The following is a 20,551-nucleotide window of genomic DNA, read 5'->3' as shown; positions in this document are numbered from 1 at the left end:
GATGCTCTTTTATTATAGCGATAATATAAAATAGCATCAGCATCGATAGCAATATTTTTGTGAAATTTGTTGCTACATGTTGCCGTTGTTCATTGTTGTTAAACATATTTCGAAGAAATTTTAGCAGGCAAAGCTGCAAATATTCGGTACTTTTGCTAATATGGCGCAGCATTTGGTGTTTACAATTTTTTACAATTTTTACCACTTTTACACATTTTACCCGAAAAACCGTTCCCGTATACAAAAAACTTGTAAAATGTTCACTGCTCTTCATGGCACAATCATACAGGTACGCGCATCAGCTGATGTACTGCAAGCTGTCAACAAGCTGTTGTAATTGAAAACACAAAATAAAAACAAAAATTTAAACGAAAAATTGTATATCTTTGGTGGATTTTTGTAATAATGCGTTTATTAATATCTTTGTTCCTTTTTTAATGATAAAAGTGGTAAAAGAGAAAAGTGTCAAAATTGCTCAAATTTGCTCTCTCATGAACATTTTTACAAGAAAAGTAAGGGAACGGAAAAATGGTAGATGTGGTAGCAATGTCAAAAAGAAACAAAAAAACAATTTTCATCTTTCATTTCAGTTTTTAATTTAGTTTTGTTAGCGTTCGACTTTTTCTTGTGTCAGTTCTACCATTTTTTACCAGCAGAAATTTGTCGGGTAGCCTGTGGTAGAAGAGAAAGGCATATGTGCTCTCTCTCCTCTCTCACTCTCCTAAAAATTGCTGCCAGTTTTACCACTTTTTGTGTTAAAAATGGTAACCTCAGGTAAGTAAAGGAACACAGCTAATATATGCCTTTATTTTTGGAAAACATTTTTGTCATTTCACAGTAATGAACTGGTTTTTGTTGTAGTTGTTGGCTGATGCATCTACCTGGTAATTGAGCCATGCTGCTCTGTAAACAAAAATGGCGCTAAATGACGCTCTTTTTAAAAACTTTCTACACCACAAATTTGAGCGTGATTGGCTATTAGGCCGATTTTGGCATTTGTTCCAGTTTTTTTTGACGTTTTTTCGATTTTCTGTTCCAGTACTTTTTAAAAAATGAATAATCATTCATTGCCACTAAACTTGAGTTGCGTTGTCAATTGTCAGCACAACTGAGATGAAATGTTGTATTATTGATGTCAACCCAACTGGGTTGTCGATAAACGTGTTATCGGTGTGTTTTCCAAACTTCTGAACTCTATATTAATCCAAAAGGCACAATTCGCCAAAAAACTATTTTAAAATGATAAGTTCAGTGGAATTATTTTTTGATGATGAAGAAAATGTGCAGGACATGACATCTATTAGAAGAAATTTGAGGGACATGTCGAACCCATTGGAACTGCCATCTGCACTGTAAGTTGAAGCTCATGTTGGAATAATCTGTGGAATACGTAAATTATTTTAGGTTTAAGGCATATTTTCGATTTTTTGTGGAGGGAAGTTTCCAAAAGTCCCATGGCAATGATTACAACTAGAGTTGGGCAATCTAGTTCCCTGAGCGGATCGATCTTTCTAGTTCCTTTTCCCAAAAGGAACTAGCTCCTTAATATAGTTCCGAGAGCGATATAGTTCAATGAATCTTTCATCGTTCTTTCTCTTTTCTTAGTTCCAAATAGTTCCGAGAGCGATATAGTTCCATGAATCCTTCTCTTTCAACGTTTTTTCTGTGTCATTCGTTTGAAAATAGTTCCGAGAGCGAAATATATCGTTCCTTTTGTTTTCCTTGTTTGGTGGAATAGACATAATAATAATAAATGAATTGCAGCGATGTTAGGTGCATGTCATTTATGTTTATATCCAATTTACATTAGCAACTTTTTCGTCATTTGGAGCTGTTTCGTCATTTATTTGCTAAAACAGGCAACATTTTGCGTCATTTACCATACAAAAATAAATGACGATAGCTGCGTCATTTATTCTAAACAACGCACGAAAACACCATACTATTATATGCAACCCAGCTTTCTCGCCATAAACTACCAAAAAATGCAACTGTTTTATGATGTCTTTGTTTGTTTGTGTGTGTTGTAGAAACCCAGTAGGAAATTGAATCTGCGATGACCATTTCATCAACGAAAATTTTTAAAATTGTCTTTAAACAAGACAGTGTTACCAACTGTGTCACTCTTACATGTGCGACGTGTGACATTCTGAACGAAAATGTCTTGCAATGTGCCTTGGTACAAGTTAATATTCATTCTATCGTCAATGAAGACAACTTCACTGACCTTGTCGCTCAACTTATCGTGAACGAGTTTTGCGACATTTATGTGAAAATGTCGTCGATGATCGCAAAGGGCTGTCGTCGAGCCGCCTTCAATGGATTGGAGACAATTTTGAAGACACATAGCAGACAACTTCCAACTGGGAAAACAAAAATACTCAAACGATGACAAAAGTGAAAATAAATGTTTAAAAAACTTGCAAAAATTATGTTTTTTGTTTTTGGAATTAATTGTTATTTCATACACATTTGTGTTGTGAAATTCCAATTTCTCTGAATAAATATATTGTGTGCGTGTGTTTGTGTTATTGTATAAGTGTGTATGTGCGATTGTGTGCGTAAGCAAATGACGCAAAAACAGATGTAAATACACTTCATTTGATTCTAGGATTTCGTAAAACGAAATCATTTAAGCCCTGTTCCTTTACGTGCAAGAATCTTCAAGTTTTACAACTTTTTACTCGAAAAGCGTTCCTTTACTTCAGACACTATACAATTCATATGGAAGTAGATTACAACTTTTGCTACTTTTGCCAGTTTTACCATTTTCAAAAGTAAAGGAACAGACCATTAATGTGCATACGTAAATTGGACTTTATTTGCCAATGTAAAATAATAGTACGTTTATATAACCAGATTTAACAAACCCACTGGGTTTCAAATGTCAATTCCATTGCTTATATTTCAAATAAATCCTCATAAAGAAGGTTAACCCTGCAAAAGGCTATAATATAAACCATGGCAGAATAAGAAGGTAATCTCATTTCAAAAAACCGTCCTTGAGCTGTCAAATACAACCATGCGTTCGAAACAATATGAAAGTTGTTGTTGTTGTGTACAACAATAACAACATATGGTTTGTTTACGTTCTTTTAATATTTGTGTACATAATTTTATAGAACAGAAAAAAATATTTTCGTAATTTTATCAAAAATCATCAAGAAAATAACTGCCCACAAAACAAACGGACATCGCGGTCAATGTGGATATACCACAATTATGTTAAAGTTCGGTAAAAAGCAGATAAATATTTTGATTTTCTATTTCTCGAAATTGGTTTGTGAAATACAACGTGAAAACGTTTTGACTTGAATGTTTTTCGTGTTATTGCAGAACTTAGACAACGTAAGGCCACTGGTCCAGTGAACAATGCACAAATCGAGGAAACGAGCATTTATTTGGCAGCAGTGATGTCGTCAACCCAGCATCTAATCTATGCACCAACAACAACCAATTGATGCGTGTTTATATAACGCTTATAGCAAACACGCCGGTAAGTAATTGGGTTGGAGCGATGATAAGTGGGTTTATATTCATATATTGAATGTGTGCTCCTTGTTTTTTTTTTCGAACGTTCCCACGCCTCACTTTCCCACCCCTGCCGACCGAGGGGGCGACCTCCCTTTTACGTAGGGATCGCGTACACACCATGATCCGCATCATGATGGGGTATGAGAGGGAAATTGAAAACCAGCTACAGAATTTACTTCATCAGCTAGTTAGTTACTTACTAATACATTTTTATATACTATTCATTTATAAATAAAATTATGTTAGATTTTATAAGGTCAAGGCTCATGCCAAAGTCTACATTACAATACATGGAATTAAAATCTACACATATTTTGTTAATAGGATCTCCCATAGAGTAATTCGTGCGGCGGAAATCTCTAAATAAGGGTTGATAGTTTCTAATTGTTCTACAAGGAACATTTATTCTAATAGATGATATTAAGAAATCCGAGGGAATATTACCCATTAAAATTTTATGCACCATCATAGTGTTTAACATTGTGCGTCAACTTTTTAATGTAGGTAATCGAATTAATTTTAACCTGCTTGTATATGAAGGCAAGACAAAATCGCTATTCCAATGTAAACCTCTCAGTGCAAAAAGCAAAAATTGTTTCTGCACTGATTCAATTTTATCAGAATACATTGCGTATTGAGGGTCCCATACAACAGAACCATATTCTAATATAGGTCTTACAAGTGACGTAAATAGTTGTTTTGTTATATAGGGATCTGAAAATTCTTTGGCCCATCTTTTTATAAATCCTAAAACTCCATGCGCTTTATTAACAATAGAAATTACATGATTATTAAATTTTAATTTTCGATCCATCAAAAGGCCAAGATCAACAAATGATGCTACAGTTAATAATTGAGAACCGTTAATATTGTATTGCGTTATTAAAGAAGAAGATCTGGAAAAACACATATGTTTAAATTTTTTTAAGTTTAAGTCCATACAGTTGATTTTACACCATTGAAAAAGGCTATTTAAATCACTCTGGAGAAGATCAGCTTGCTTTTCCGATTTATGAGTAATGAATAGCTTGACATCATCAGCGTACATTAGCAATCTAGAATGCATTATTGAGTTTGGCAAGTCATTTATAAATAAAAGAAAGAGAACCGGTCCGAGGTGACTTCCTTGCGGAACACCCGATGGCACGTCAATCGATTTTGAGACACATCCATCAAACAAAACTGTTTGTGATCTATTTTGTAAATAAGAAGATATCCATCTTACTAAATTAGTATTAAAGCCCATATAATCTAATTTATACAACAAAAGCCTGTATATATTGTGTCAGTTTGATTATGCCGAGCAAATCCTTTTATTACATTCGATGTGAATTCTATAAGGTTTGTTATGGTCGAAAGACCACTACGAAAACCATGCTGATATGGACTTAGCATGGGTTGAATTTTATGGGAAATTACAGAAGTAATTAATTTTTCGAACAATTTAGGAATTGCACTTAATTTTGCAATTCCTCTATAATTGGATACATTAGTCAGACTGCCTGACTTATGTAAAGGTACAATATAAGACTTTTTCCATATTGCGGGGAAATGACCGAATTTAAGGGAATAGTTAAACAATAGAGTTAAAGGGGTTGACAATGCAACTGAACAATGCTTCAGAATTAAACTAGGTATTCCATCCGGACCTGGACTTTTAATGGGTTTTAAACATCGCAGACTTTTGGAAACGTCTTGGTATTGTAAGAAAGGCATGTAAATTTCATCAATCTGAGATAATTTATAAGGATATGTATCTCTAATTTGGCAAGATGCACTTGAATAAGTTGTAGCAAAAAATTCGGCAAAACATTCAGCAATATCTGTGTTTTTAGTAAATTCTTGATTATTGAATTTCAATAAAGAGGGCTTAGGTTAGGTTAGGTTCAGGATGTGCAGCTGCCATGTTGACAGCTACTCCACTCGGAGACCTTGAGGTCCATTGTGATCATCCAAACTATTAAATTATGTGTGTTGTAGAGGTGGAAGATGTTGTATTGATGTGTGATGTGTGTTGTGTGGTTTGGGCTATTTGATTGTAGATGCTGGATATGGCTGTGTGTGTTGATGTTGGTTGAGTTGTAGGTGGTGATGATATGTAACTGATGTGAAAATAAAGGTGGTGTTGAGGGCAAGTGATGGGGTGCCTGTTGTGGATAGAGCTATGTGATGCTGTGTGACTGTGGGTGATGATATAAGTCTGTTGATGTGCTGTGCTCATAGATGGTGGTGATGTGTAGCTGCTGGTTATATGGTGATTTTGTGCATTCAGGTGATGACAAGGAGATGTGTTAGGTATTGGTGATGTGGATGACAAGTGATGAGGTGCCTGTTGTGGATAGAGCTGTGGATGATGATGTGTGTCTGTTGGTGTGATGTGCTGTGTGGGAGGAAAGTGATTAGGTTGGAAAGGTTGGACAGGAAGGGAAGCGGAAGAGAGAGAGAAGAGTAAGAATAATTAGAATGATTAGTGACTGTATTGGAGAAGTCAGGTTATTTAAAGAGGGAAGATGGTTTAGTAGCTAACTACGATTTAGTTACTAACGGTTTTAGGTCTGTGTTGGCCTGCCCCAGAGCATCTTAAGGCTCTTGCAGTAAACCACCAACACTGTGGGGTCAATAGAGGCGAAGTAGGAAAGAGATTCAATCACATGTTCACCAAATAGTCTATGTCTTTTGACCATCAGTCTAGGACATCTGCATAGAAGGTGCTCGATTGTCTCCGTTTCCTCCTCATCCTCACATAACCTACAGTACTCAATGTTGTTGCCATCCCACTTGCAAGTCATGGATCTTATTCCGCAGTGACCGGTTATTACCCCCACAGCGGTTCTGATTTCTGATTTGCACAGCGAGAGGAGGGACGAAGTTCTACGCCATGAGATAACCGGCCAGATTGACTTAGATACCTTACAACCAGGCACATCCTGCCAAACTTTAACGGTTTCCTCTGCGTAGAGCTTACTGAGTTTGTCGAGGAAGAAGCAGAGAGGTGGCTTGACACTATCCTCTACCGTGAGGTCCGAGGATTGGGATCCTCTTCTAGCCAGTTCATCAACTATCTCGTTTCCCTCAACATTGCAATGCCCTGGAACCCAACAAAACCTAACAACTATGTTACATGTTTTTAAGAGAGACCTGCATCTTTGAACAATCCTGGATTTAATACTGTATGACCCTAACGCTTTTAGGGCAGCCTGACTGTCCACGTAAACAGTGACTGCCTTATCTATAAGGTCCGTCATTCCCACTATTAATTCCAAGGCTTTCAAAACCGCAAAAACTTCTGCCTGAAAAACACTACAGTTGTCATTAAGCTTATATGAGTTCCTGATGTCTAATTCTTCACAGAACACACCAGATCCCGTGCCTTCCTCCATCTTCGATCCATCGGTGAAGATCGACAGGCTATCGGGAAGTGGTCTGCCTCGTGTCCACTCACTCCTGTCGGGGATTAGTACGTCAGCTGTGTCAAAGTCCAGGCTTGATGAGATGTAGTCAGTCTCATCTCCCCTGGCTCTTAGTCCAATCTGGCTACAAGTCCGCTGTAGAACACTAGCATGTCCAAAATGTGAACCACGCCACAGATTTAGCTCTTTAAGCCTCAAGGCAGATCGTGAAGCTCGATACTGTACAAGTATGTCCAAAGGTTGGACGTTCAGTATGGCATTCAATGCGGCCTGAGGGGTGCTTCTTGCTGCTCCAGTAATGAGTACTGACGCAGCTCTTTGCACAGTAGCTAGTTTGGACAGATTGGAATTATTACCTAGGGCATGCCACCAAACGAGACAACCATAGGTCAGAATGGGACTGACCACTGTCCTATACAGCCAGTGTATTACATATGGTCTGAGGCCCCAGCTCTTGCCTATGGAGTTCTTGCAGGAATAAAGCGCGATTAAACCCCTCTTGGTGCGCTCCTCCGTGTTCCTATTCCATCTTAGCCGATGGTCCAGGATCACTCCCAGGTATTTCGCCTCCGTAGAGAGGTCCAATCGCACTCCATCCAGCGTTGGCGGCACAAATTCGGCAATATTTCTTTTCCTGGTGAATAGTGCCACATCCGAAGCAGGAGGTGGCACCCATGTTGTAGCCGCTACCCTTGATGGGATCTCGGCGATGGGAATCGCAGCCAGCCTGCAGCCGTCCCACAGAGCGCCAGAGTTATTAACTGTATGGGTGAGGAAATCACGCGATTCCTCATCCTTACAGTTGATAACTTTGACACCCTTGTATACGGATGCCCTGCCAAAGCCGGTCTTCCTCTCATCCACATCATCGGAAGTAATGACATTCCTCAGAAGACCTTCCACCAGCAACCAGTGATCATCACTGATCCTACCTTCAGGGTCAGTTCTATCAATGATTGCCACCAGAAGGTCATCTGGGGCCGTCATTCTTGCAGGCCTGTGTGGCTCATATGGCTTCTCTCCAGCAGGTTTAGGAAGTTTTTGGCCCGGGCTGCCTTTACAGGCCCTCCCTGGCTGAACTCCCTTAACCGTCTGTCGGGCGGCCATTTTAGCATATGATGCCGGTCGATTGTCGGACTGGCGACCACCCAGCCTCTTAGCATCTGGATGCGGATCCTCAGAAGACCTCACTCTCTTCATACCAGGTGGTAATGAAGAAGTAGTCTTCTGACCGCTAGCCAGCTTTGAGGTTGAAGGGCCGTCAGTCCCATCAATCGTCCGACCTCCAGCAGAGCCGATATTCCCTTTCGGGCCAATTTTATTATTCCCCGAGGTGCTGGATTTGTTCCTCGTCACTGATACCGCAGATGCCTGTTCAACAGGCTTCCGCAAATCAGCGACCTTGGAACATTTCCCGCCTATGTCTTCCCCAGCAGCTCTTGTGGCATTCACCGGCGGGGTTGTCACAGTAGCTGAAGGCTGATGTGGCAACTCCTCCCGTGAATTCCCAATTCGCTTCTCCGACTTCGAGGACCGTGTCGGTGGGGCCAGTGTGGTCCGGGTGTCTTCCCCTACCGCAGACACATTAGGGGTCCGCAAAGGGTCCGAACAGGCCGGCACTGCTGGTTTTTGTACTGCGGCTGGTTCCGGGGAAGTCAAGCCAGTCGTTGGGCTGGCGCCTACCTCCGAATCCGGCCTCGGAATCCGGTCGATTGGGAGTGGAAGCTTCTCAAAATGAGGGTACTTCCTCTCAATACGCCTCAAGAAGCGAAGCTTCAACCTAATCTCCCGGAATTCCGCCGTGGAGACCTCACCTGGAGACTTGTCTACAAATCTAGAGCAGTAGTTAACTGCTCTTTTGTAGCCATGTTTATCTTTTCTTTCCCGGGCCTTACTACTCTTGATGGATGGGGAGGTGAGAGAATTTCCATTCTCCTCATCCATAGCCTCATCCACCAAGGCGTCCTGCCTGGGAAGAGCGGGTCTATCGGTCGCTACCGACGTAACATCCCCTGACGGAGTTACTCCCTTCCCATCCGGTTTTGTGCTCCCAGAAGCAGCTGAGGGGGACATCTCCTTGTCCTTCTGAGATGGGATGACCGTAGTATCCATCTCATCATCAGACAGGGGGATGTCCTCCCAGTTGCTTATGGGAGAACTTTCCCGACTCAAGTGAAGGGACGCACTTTCCCTCAGGAGATTGAGCAATTCCCTGCTCTGCGAGTTTATTGAGTCGCTAACTCTGTCCAGGGTCGGTGTGGAACAGTCGTCCCCGCCCAAATTTAAGTTAATTGCACTAGGTGCAGCAGTGTCCGTGGTCATAGCAGGGGTCGTTATCAAAGGGGTTTGGGTTTTTGTTGTTTTATTTTTAGTGTTATCATCCATAGAAAGATTTTTAGATGGGGGAACTGAGTACAACCATGGCATAGCCCTCCACTACCATGATTGGAACTTGACAACTAAGCCTGCTACTCGTTGAGGTGCCCAGGTATCAACGAGGCTCCGTTATAATACAGTCGGTACCCTGACTGCAAACCTTGAACACCGATAGGCACGTGGTCGCTTAACACCCCGGTGTTAGGGGATCTCGAATTATTTTGGTAGGAGATCAGTACCAAATATATGTCACTCACCCCAAAAGTACACTGTAGGATTTCAGTGTATTGTGTAGGTCTTCGACAAGGAGTGGATAACCTTTGGTCAGTCACAACCCCCAGTTCAACACTAAGGAAATTGAATGAGCAGATTGTGGCGTCAAGCCCCCGCATCGCGCCAAGATTGTTATCCCCGGCGGGGGAGGGCTTAGAAGGTGTTTTTCTTTTTAAATTAACAAAGTCATAGAAGAACTTAGGATTGGACTTAAAATTTTCTTTAATCTTGTTAAGGTACTCATTATATGATCTACGAGATTCTAGCGTATACTTAGACCTAGCTACAGAATAATTGGCTACAGAATAATTGTTACAGGAATTTTGGCCTACTGGTCGCGCTATTTCGCATATTCCTGTGTCCGTGGGGTGGTACTCATAGCTCTGGACAGAACGATTTTCATAACATGTGCCGTGGTGGTCTCATGTTTGTTCCTACCAAGGTTTTCTGCCCTAGACACCTGGAGGTCAATGCAAACCAAAGCCTAGGTCTCTACGGGCCACATCATTTGGCTCTCTGAATTCCCTTTGGTCAATTCTGATAAAGTACAAAGACCTAGCAAGCTATTGCCTTCCACAGGCCCATGAAGATCTGGGCCAGCGACCGTCGCCGCTCTACGTCCTGGTCCCGTCGTATACTACAAGGATGAAGGTTTTCTTCGGTATCCGTATTTTTTTATGAATAAAATGTATAAAATCGAGTAAAAAAGTTGTTGTTGTAACAGTGTTTATTATTGTATGTTCTTCTGCTCAATCTGGCTCTGGGTCTATCTGTATCAGTCGGCTTTGCCAACCACATATACCAACAGCCTATGTGAATTGATACTGTCATCTAGGCACAGATCGAATGTATTTAGGGTCTTTTCAGAATTTTGTGGCCCTTTTTGGACATTTGAACTTGCCGACTTAGACTTGTCGACGGAAAACTACGAACAGCATCGGTATACATTTCCAAAGGATTTTCGAACAGATCCTAAACTGCACTAAAACATAAATGGTGAACTTTTGTGGGGGAGCTATACTAAGAAGAGGACCCATTTGGACCATTTTAGAAGTTAAAATAAATGTGACCATAATATTAGGAGATCCAAAGTTTGGACCAAATTATTTGCCCCGTTCAAGAGATAAGGTGCAAACCATTTTAGTGACATTTTTTAAATATTGGGGGCAAGTACCGGAAGTTGAGAATCGGTACTGTCCATTTTCTAACTTAAACTAAGTTTGAACAAAGGCCGAAATTTGTACCGAATCGGTTGAAGAGGTGGAAAAAATAAAAAGATCGTGTTATTGGGGCAAGGACAGCCACAGATTTATCTCATAAGTCATTATCCTTATTAAAATTCAATTTCCGAAACGTCATAAAACTGCATTGTTTCAGTTATTTCTCGTGCATTTAAAAGTATTTTAAAATGCACATCGTTGCAAAATCTAATCTGCGTTTCAAATGCACAACTGCGACTTTATGGAATAGCAACAAAGCAACTGATATTTCGGATGTCAGGCATAGTCTTCCGCTTTTTATACCCTCAGTCTTTATGGGCAAAATGTGCCCATCGAAATAAATCTTTTAGACCCCAGGTATGTTTGAACGAAATCCGTTTCAGACAATTTGTCTATACTTAGTATAAGTTCGATGATGGACAATATTGGTCCACACCTTCCGGTACCTCACCCAAAAGTTAAAAATGTCACTTAAATGGTACACGATATATCTCTTGAACGAATAAAGCAAACAATTTGATCCAAACTATGGATAATATTTTGTCCAAATTGAGTTTAACTTCTAAAATGACCCATATGGACCCTCTTCTTATTGTACCTCCCTCACAAAAGTTCACCATTTGTGTTTAAGTGTAGTTTTTCGTGTGTAAGTCCATGCTTTCTGACGTAGTGGTCCAAAAGCTCTAATTTATACGTTTACCAACTGAAAGTACTGGGCGCGGAAAGAAAGTGGGAAGTGTTGTTTTCCTCGGGGAAAAATAATATAATGTTGTAGTCATGATTACAGTGACTACGTGCTATTAAATTCTCGACACGCCCTATTCCATCTTGGAGTCATTTCCTTGCAGGATTTTTTACCCCATGTTTGAAGGAAATATCACGATGTGTGTTACGCGCCGGCTATCCGCTGAATAAAATCAAAGCATAAAATCGAATAAAAATGTATGAAAAATATACGAGGTCGGTTTGGGCATGGTAAGATAACAAATTTGCCTGGCTAGCTCATTCAGGAGGTAAGTTCTCAACCCGTTATTCTTCAGCGCGCGAACATATTAAAATAAACATTCCATGCCACGGAAACCAAACGTTTATTAAAAAGTAGAGTTGATTTTAAATTATATTGCACAAGGTCAATTGTGAGTCATTGATGCACCTTACCTGTGACCATTTGTGGTATGACGAGGTCTAATGTCATACCGAGGTACACTTGTCCCACCCTGTCGCCTATGACATTGTATGTACCTTTAATTTAGCAATGTCCCTTAATGTGACCTTCAAATCCTAAAAGCTTTGGTTACCCAACATTCCTTTTAAATGCGAAGTCAATTTAGCATTTCATATTCATAACAAATTCAGATTTATTAAACATAATTCATAATAATATTTAAGAAAAAATTAATTGAAATTAAAAATGAAAAATTAATTGCATATTTGCATTAATTATTAAATTAATTAAACATAAAAAAATAGAAAAAAGGAAAAACTAAGAAAAAGGCTAAATGTCAAAATATTTTTTGTTTATAACAAAAACCCCATTTTGTGCAACGGCACTAACCAAGAAGTCTAATTAGAAAGCCTGATGATTGAGCTCAATAATCTAGCACTCAGAAAAATTACCCATTAAAATATTTGGGTCAGATCTAAAAATGTTTGCTGGGTGGTGTTCTAATATTTGACACTCATCTTCTTTTACAAAAACATTAAACTATTCTTAAATTCCTAACGGGATGTTGTTTACAAAAAGAATAGAAAAAATGTATGTCTATTTATGTATGCACATGAAGGTCAACTAAGTACCGTTATGTACAGAAAGCAAGAAATTCAGGAAAAGCAAAATTCAATAAACTCAAAAAAAAAAAATTATGTATACATACATATGTATTACATATTTAACAATATGTAAATATGTCGTTTATGAACCGTTATTTGCAGCAGTTTAATTTTTATGGAAATGGCAAAATTTTAAGTGGAACGAAACTATTTTGTAAAAGTTTTATGATGTCTAAAATTTCCACATTATAATATTCTAAATTTCCACAAATCACTACATTTTAATTTCATTAATACATCACCGCATAAATTGTTTGTATGGCTATGTTGAGGAGTATGATTTAATGCTGGGAAGGATTTGGATTCTTTGCACTTGAATATGGAACTCGCCATCAACATTCCAAAATTAGCTGCAAGGTCATTTTGGCACTCGGATGATTGTGTGCATTATAACATCCAGGGTACACTTTCCTCAAATTCATTAATAATTCCACAAATCCAATAAATGTTTTTGTAGGCACTGTCCACACATGAATGTTTTTGGATGTCGCTACACATTTTGAAAAAAAAATAAAGAAAAACATTTTGTTCACATTCAGGAAACACCGGTTTTATGTGGAGATGTCTTACCATGCATAGAAATGCAAATGCAAAAACAATCGAGTTAAAACTTTGCTTTGTTAGCCGAGGTCCTGTTGTAATGTATCACTGATCACTAAAGTCTGCAATTACCTTTATGGAAGGTTATGTCGTGGACTTAAAAAATTATTTGTCCTTGTGGTGATATATTTTAATATCAATTATTTATTTTTTTTCTTTTCTTTTGCGTCCGCTCTGTTTGCTAGTTTTTATTAAATGATCACTGTGATGTGCAGATCCAATTTGACATTCACATACACATATGTGTTAGTGAATGCAAAAATGTCTGTGATGTCAATAACATTGTTGCCACTAGGTACGTCTTAATGTTTGACGTAGCGTATGACGTCAAACATGTTAAGGTCAACACACATTTGGTGCGCCACAATAAAATAAGGCGATCCGTTTCAAAACTGCTTCGTCTCTAGATATATGATCGTAGAACGAACAGGCAGGATAGCCGAAAAAACGTGTGGCTCGACCCACGAAGCCGGGCTCTACTAAAGTCAGAAATATGGCTATGCTATGCTCGAAGATCCGAAGCATGGTATTTACCTATGTAATTTCCCTTAAGGTCTTCAATGTCATATAGGGCATTACCTATTTTCTTCCGAATTCGGCATTTGACATATTTTGGATTAAATTTCGCATTAATAGCATTTTTAAAATCACTTTGTGAGTGATTTACCCTAAAGACTTCCTGTCCTTCAACAAAATTAATCGGTCTGACTCTAGTATTATAGGTCTTGGCAGCTTTCTCATGAGCTAGGTCAAGATTCTTTCGGATTTTATCACGTATATTTTGTAGTCGGTCTGCATTTTGAACTCTGGTATCATCGTTTATCATATTTAATTGATTTAAAATTGAATATGTCGAACCATGCAAAATCATATTTTGACCAAATGCTGCAAAATATGGTGAAGTCTGAATGGCAGAATGATAATCACTGCGTAGTACCGATAAAATTTTATAAATGTCTCTATCCCAATTTGTATGGTCAGAGTCATTTTTAAGGAAAAGTCTAATCTTCGAAATAATCTCTCTATTTGCTCTTTCGGAGGCATTCGCCTGCGGAGAGTAAAAACCTGTTGTTATGTGGGTGATTCCATAAAGTGAGAAGAAGTCTTGCATCTCTTTGGAGACAAACTGTCTACCATTGTCACTGTGGACATATTGTGGAACACCGAAAGTGCAAAAGAGGTCATTCTGGAAAAAGTCAATGACGTTTATAGAAGTAGCCGACCTCATAGGTTTAAGAAAAATAAATTTAGTAAGATGATCAACCACTATGAACAACTGACAATTTTTCGACTTACTACATGGGTAAGGGCCCAAGAAGTCGCAGTATAACCTTTGGAAAGGTCTGAAAGTTATAAATTGTTCACCCATTGGAGGTCTAGAGATTCGATTATTCGGTTTAATCATCTTACAATCATCACATTTTCTGATAAAGTCTTTAACATCACGAGCCATTCGTGGCCAAAAGAATTTTTGTCTAAGCCTATAGAGTGTTTTGTGGTATCCACCATGACAACCTTCTTCATGGGCTTTATTAATAATGTCATGGGTCAAGGTCTGGGGTAGCCATATCCTCCAAAGACTCTCTTCGGTTTCTTCTCCATCACGAAATTTAACTCTTTTGTGGATCACATTATTAGAAACACGAAGGTCAGGTAATGATTCTTTATTTTCCAGAATGTTATTTTTCAATTTCGAATAATCAGGGCTGTCAAATTCGGGTGACGTGAGGTCTATGTCAGGTGGAGCTAAATTAAGGTCGAGTTCATCGACATCGAATCTTGATAAAGTGTCTGGAACTACGTTTAACGTACCCTTCCTATGCTCCATCTTAAAATCAAAACCTTGGAGCTTGAGGCTCCATCTAGCAAGTCTACCAGAGAGGTCCTTTTGACTCATGAGCCATTTGAGGCTTGAGTGGTCGGTCACAATTTTGAAAGGAAGTCCTTCAATATAAGGTCTGAATCGCTGTACACAAGTGATGGCTGCAAGGCATTCAAGCTCTGTCACTGTATAATTGCGTTGAGCCTTATTCAGCTTTTGGGACACAAAAGCAATTGGGTGTTCTTTTCCGTCATCATCGACTTGATAGAGAACACCGCCTACCCCTACTCGTGACGCATCACACTGAACTACAAATTCTCTATTAAAGTCTGGCTGAGCCAGTACGGGCGCGCTTGACAAGGCCGCTTTTAATTTAGAGAAAGAGTCAATGGCTTCTGGTGTGAGCTTAAACGGTTTATTTGACTTTTGAAGGCAATCGGTGAGAGGTCCGGAAAGGTCAGAAAAATTATCGATGAATGCACGATACCAATTAGCCATGCCAACAAAACGTCTAACTTGGCGTGGGGTCTTTGGGAGAGGAAAGTTAACAATAGCCTCGACTTTGTCGGGGTCAACTTTCAAAATTCCACCTCCTATCCTATAACCAAGATATTTTATCTCTCGTTGACAAAAGTTGCTCTTTTTCACATTAATTGTAAGGCCAGCTGATTTTAGGCACTGAGCTACTTCGGCTAATAAGGTCATATGGCTTTCAAAGTCAGGACTACATACGAGGAGGTCGTCTAAATAAATAAAGACTCGGTCTCTTATCCTTGAAGGTATAGTTTTGTCCATAAGACGGCTCATAGTCTGAGGTCCATTGCAGACACCGAAAGGCATTACTTTATATTGATAAAGAGGTCGCCCTGGTACTGCAAAGGCTGTCTTTTCTTTGGAGGTCTCAGACAATTTTATTTGAAATAAGCGTCTTTAAGGTCTATCCCAGTTATATAATGAGTGTCTTGAAGACGACTCAATAAGCCGTTAATATGAGGAAGTGGGTAGGAATCCTTTTTAGTTAAGGAATTCAACTTCCTACAATCAAGACAAAGTCTTATTTTCCCAGGCTTCCTAACTGTAACTATGGGACTACACCAAGGAGAGTTTGATTCCTCTATTACACCGAGGTCTAAAAGTCGATCTAGCTCCTCGTAAACTTCTGCTTGTCTAGGGGGCGAAAGGGGGTAATGCTTGGATTTGACAGGAGTTGCATCTCCAGTGTCAATATGATGCTCAATAAGTTTTGTGCATCCAAGCCCTAACTTTTCGAAAGATGGGAAGTCTAAAATTCTGGTATCGAGTTCAAGTTTTTGTTCTGGGGTGAGGTCGTGAAATACAGCGTCTTTATTTTCTTTTATCTCCAAACTCGAAATGTCGGGGGTGATCTTTGGAGCAAGAGCATATGCTCTCCAAAAGTCCACTCCAAGATATCCCTCTTGAGATAATGTTGGGACTATATAAAAGACAATATTTTTCTTCACACCTTTAAATATCACTGGAAGTGAACAGAAACCAAGAACTTCATTCTTCGTACCATTTGCTGTTGAAATTTTAGATCTAAATCTTTCCAATTTAATATTGTTTTTCTTTACAAAGTCTAAGCTACCCTTTCCTAAAACAGATACATTTGCCCCAGAGTCTAGCAAACATAGAAGGTCATAATCAAAAATTGTAATCCTGGCATATGGTCTACCATCATCAGAAGTAGATAAAAATGACGATTCAATAGCTTTTCTAAATATTTTTCTCTTTTTGTACCTTTCTCTGCATTTTAAGATCTGCCACGAAGGCTGAATTATTAATTTGTTAGTCCATTCTGGTAATTGATCGGAAGAGAAATGTCCCTGTAGAATATTTCCTTCCGAGGTAAAATTCGATTCGGGAATTAATTTTGGGAACGAGGGTCCCCGGTTAACTTCTCGCTCCGACGGAAGTTTAAATTATGTGTATTCGTACACTTAAGTGTGGTTACTCCCCTATTTCCACATTTGAAACAAAAAATATGTCTCGATTCATCAGGACAGTAAATATAACTATGCCCCATTTGAAGGCAATTCCAACATTTAATGCCAGAATAATCTCGCTTATTTTGAGGTCTGGTTACCCTCAAAGCTTCAATCTGTGGATCGGGTTCTTCATCAGAATCGTCGGAAATATTTTCAACCGAAATCTCATTAACATGTCTAGGTCGTGGTAAAGTAATTTGGGATTTATTTTCTTGAAGTACCTTTTCGGCCTTCCTAGCAATGTCCCTAAGCTCACTTAAATCCTTTGGGCTAGCTATGAAAAGCATAATCTTAAGGTCGGTATTCACATTTTTCTTAATAATGTCTATTACTGAAGCATCAGGTAATGGTTGACCAAGTCGTTGGTTCATTTGGACTATTACTGAATGAAAGTCATCATAACTTTCTTTAGAATGTTGCTTACGAGTAGACATCCTTATAATTACCTCATGATCACTTTCAAGATTTCCAAATTCGCGGGTCATGGCAGCTTTGAGCTGAGGGTAGGTCAAACCTGGATTCTGTTTTGTGTACATCCAGTACCACTCATCAGCTTTTCCATTCAGGAAAACTTGAAAATTTGCCATTAAATGATCATATGGGCATTGAGACCTTTCCGTAAGGGTATCTATTTTAAATAAAAAGTCGGAAACACTACCTGTACCATTGTATGTGATATTCCAATCTTTAAGATTTTTCGAAAATCCAGAAGAAAAGTTTGAAGGTATGCTCGTATTTGGAGAAGGTAAGTCCCCATCAATTCTGTTCTCAGAAGTCGCTCTAGAACCCGTAGGTTGGCTTATTGTCTGTCGAATCGAGCTAATTTCTCTCCTAAATTCTTCCTGAGTTTCCCTCATAACTTCTCGGAAATATAAAAGGAGTGACTGTGAGTCAAGGTCCTGATTATCAGGGCGCTTTGTCAATGGTGGAGGAGGTCTACCAGATCCCTCGTTATTTTCTTCTGACGCCATATTTGGTGGATCAATTATGTCTTCAGACGAATCAGTATCTGTTGACTTAATAGATAAAAATAATGGTTTACCTCGACATCTAGTGGAAGTAGCAGAAGTATTTAAAATATTTTTAGAATTTGCTTTTGTACTGAAAAGTCCTGCACTACTAGTTCTATTGTAAATCCTAGTAGTTGGAGAACCTCTAGTACTGGAAGTTGTTGTATTTACTGAACGATTACTTGATGTACTGGAAGTCGATCATGTAACACGTTTGCTCATATTTTGGAAAAAATGTCAGAAAATAACTTTAAATGTATTAAAGTTTTCAAAAAGATCGAAAATATTTCATAAAATTTCAAGGAATGTTGAGTAGCTATACTAATAAGTCTTCACGTCACACTCAAAAGAATTGCATAGATACCGAAGTATACTGTCTATTCTATATGTCTTTGGCTCATCACTATCTCCCAAATGAAGAAATTAATTGATGACTCAAAGATAAAATAATTTATATTCAGAAATCTGCTGATCTATTTTTATTATTCTAATGCTTTAGCCTTATGTCCTAACATTGACCAGCGTCTATTGTCCAATATCTTATAAAAGACCAGACAAAAGTCTGAAGGAAAAGTCAAGACAAAATCGATTTACCTAAAAATGATTCCCTTATGCAACAACAACTGAACTACTCGTAGTCGTCAGTTTGGACTCTAAGTTCCTCATCAAAAGATAGAAAAGATCTAGGCATTTTAAAATAGAAATCTGAATAGTTCTATTTATTTCCATTTATGCCATTTCATAGTCAGTTTTACCAAGTATATACAGGTCCCAGTAAAAAGGTCTTATAAAAATGACAAAAATATCCATGAATAGAAAGAAGAACAAATATGTCACTAAAATGTTCCAATAGAAATCACCTGTATATGATTCAATTAGATCAATCTTTAATAAGATCCAATCAATGACTCAAAATTTTTAAATTTGTTCAAAAGAACAGATTTTTCGAAAAAGGTGCAAAAATAATTTAAAATCAAAAGGTCAAAATACACAAAATGTATTTCGTTGGGCGCCATATATGTTACGCGCCGGCTATCCGCTGAATAAAATCAAAGCATAAAATCGAATAAAAATGTATGAAAAATATACGAGGTCGGTTTGGGCATGGTAAGATAACAAATTTGCCTGGCTAGCTCATTCAGGAGGTAAGTTCTCAACCCGTTATTCTTCAGCGCGCGAACATATTAAAATAAACATTCCATGCCACGGAAACCAAACGTTTATTAAAAAGTAGAGTTGGTTTTAAATTATATTGCACAAGGTCAATTGTGAGTCATTGATGCACCTTACCTGTGACCATTTGTGGTATGACGAGGTCTAATGTCATACCGAGGTACACTTGTCCCACCCTGTCGCCTATGACATTGTATGTACCTTTAATTTAGCAATGTCCCTTAATGTGACCTTCAAATCCTAAAAGCTTTGGTTACCCAACATTCCTTTTAAATGCGAAGTCAATTTAGCATTTCATATTCATAACAAATTCAGATTTATCAAACATAATTCATAATTATATTTAAGAAAAAATTAATTGAAATTAAAAATGAAAAATTAATTGCATATTTGCATTAATTATTAAATTAATTAAACATAAAAAAATAGAAAAAAGGAAAAACTAAGAAAAAGGCTAAATGTCAAAATATTTTTTGTTTATAACAAAAACCCCATTTTGTGCAACGGCACTAACCAAGAAGTCTAATTAGAAAGCCTGATGATTGAGCTCAATAATCTAGCACTCAGAAAAATTACCCATTAAAATATTATATTTGGGTCAGATCTAAAAATGTTTGCTGGGTTGTGTTCTAATATTTGACACTCATCTTCTTTTACAAAAACATTAAACTATTCTTAAATTCCTAACGGGATGTTGTTTACAAAAAGAATAGAAAAAATGTATGTCTATTTATGTATGCACATGAAGGTCAACTAAGTACCGTTATGTACAGAAAGCAAGAAATTCAGGAAAAGCTAAATTCAATAAACTCAAAAAAAAATTATGTATACATACATATGTATTACATATTTAACAATATGTAAATATGTCGTTTATGAACCGTTATTTGCAGCAGGTTAATTTTTATGGAAATGGCAAAATTTTAAGTGGAACGAAACTATTTTGTAAAAGTTTTATGATGTCTAAAATTTCCACATTATAATATTCTAAATTTCCACAAATCACTACATTTTAATTTCATTAATACATCACCGCATAAATTGTTTGTATGGTTATGTTGAGGAGTATGATTTAATGCTGGGAAGGATTTGGATTCTTTGCACTTGAATATGGAACTCGCCATCAACATTCCAAAATTAGCTTCAAGGTCATTTTGGCACTCGGATGATTGTGTGCATTATAACATCCAGGGTACACTTTCCTCAAATTCATTAATAATTCCACAAATCAAATAAATGTTTTTGTAGGCACTGTCCACACATGAATGTTTTTGGATGTCGCTACACATTTTGAAAA

At 38.0% G+C, this 20,551-nt stretch overlaps 1 protein-coding gene across 3 annotated transcripts in view; it reads right to left on the bottom strand.

Annotated features, from left to right (window-relative positions):
* Positions 1-20,551, bottom strand: part of LOC141387444 (uncharacterized) — a 63,291-nt gene that overhangs the window by 25,146 nt on the left and 17,594 nt on the right. For all 3 annotated transcript variants that reach the window (XR_012408563.1, XM_073957121.1, XM_073957132.1), the window contains 2 exons: positions 13,214-20,535; positions 12,886-13,133 (listed from right to left, as the gene is read on the bottom strand). The gene's annotated coding sequence lies outside the window, so the exon portion shown is untranslated. The remainder of the gene's footprint in view (positions 1-12,885; positions 13,134-13,213; positions 20,536-20,551) is intronic.

Source organism: Musca autumnalis, unplaced genomic scaffold (assembly GCF_047663935.1).
Source record: "Musca autumnalis isolate F117 unplaced genomic scaffold, ASM4766393v1 scaffold_1, whole genome shotgun sequence".
NCBI lineage: Eukaryota > Metazoa > Arthropoda > Insecta > Diptera > Muscidae > Musca > Musca autumnalis.
Note: the sequence above shows the minus strand (reverse complement) of the source record. Positions and strands in the feature narration are given on the sequence as shown.